The 1,046-nt window shown below is 44.3% G+C and overlaps 2 pseudogenes; both read left to right on the top strand.

Moving 5' to 3' along the window:
* The window catches only part of LOC102480458 (AN1-type zinc finger protein 2A pseudogene), a 1,790-nt pseudogene extending 1,229 nt beyond the window's left edge, over window positions 1–561 (top strand).
* LOC102480878 (AN1-type zinc finger protein 2A pseudogene) overlaps window positions 552–1,046 on the top strand; it is a 12,724-nt pseudogene continuing 12,229 nt past the window's right edge.

The following is a 1,046-nucleotide window of genomic DNA, read 5'->3' on the forward strand; positions in this document are numbered from 1 at the left end:
CACATATTCCCTGAGGCTACCTATTCTACATACATTCCATGGCTACTTTGTTTCACTTGTATTCTAGCTGGCTAGAATACATGTGTTCCACATGGCTACTTTGTGGCTACTTTTGTTCTACTTGTATTCTACCCAGCTACCTTGTTTTGTGTGTATTCTATATCTGCCCAGCTCTTCATATTCCCACCTTCACAGCTTCCACTAAGGCACTGACCTTTGTTCAATTTCTTTCTCAGCAATTCAAGTTCAACTCTGAAATTTCCAACACTCTCCAATTCTCAGACCCTTGACATTCATATCAATTCATATTAGATCAAAGCTAATACCCTACTAATAAGGTGTAGTTACTGGGATAAATGGCTGAGAGTAGGAGGAAACGTGATGCCAGCTTCTCTCGTGGGCATGGATGTGCGTTTGAAGCCACACGGGTATCGGTGTTGCCCTTCGTTTTTGCCTCACCTTCCACACCCCCCAGGGCTGGAGAAGAACGCATCGCTCTTCGTCTTCACCACCTTCTACTGTTCGGTGGAGCAGCCTGGGCCCTCGCCAAGAGCCAGGTGAAATTTAACTGCCATCTGTGTTTCTGACACCGTTTTCATAATGGAGTTTCCTGATTTGGGGAAGCATTATTCAGAAAAAACTTGCAAGCAGCTAGATTTTCTTCCACTAAAATGTGATGCATGTAAACAAGATTTCTGTAAAGATCATTTTACATATGCTGCACATAAGTGTCCCTCTGCATTTAAGAAGGATGTTCAGGTCCCAGTAAGCCCACTTTGTAACACCCCCATCCCAATAAAAAAGGGAGAGATACCAGATGTGGTCATTGGTGAGCACATTGACAGAGATTGTAACTACCATCCTGGGAAGAATAAGTAGAAGATTTTTACATACTGATGCTCAAAAGAGGGACGCAAGAAGAAAGAGATGCTGCAGGTGGCTTGTGCCAGTGTCGTGGCAACTTCTGTATTCAGCATAGACACCCTCTGGACCACAATTGCAAATATGGGAGCCACCCCGCCAGCAAAGCTGGGGGTTCAATAATG

The sequence above is a fragment of the Tupaia chinensis genome, unplaced genomic scaffold (assembly GCF_000334495.1).
Source record: "Tupaia chinensis unplaced genomic scaffold, TupChi_1.0 Scaffold000014_1, whole genome shotgun sequence".
In the NCBI taxonomy this organism is placed as follows: Eukaryota; Metazoa; Chordata; class Mammalia; order Scandentia; family Tupaiidae; genus Tupaia; species Tupaia belangeri.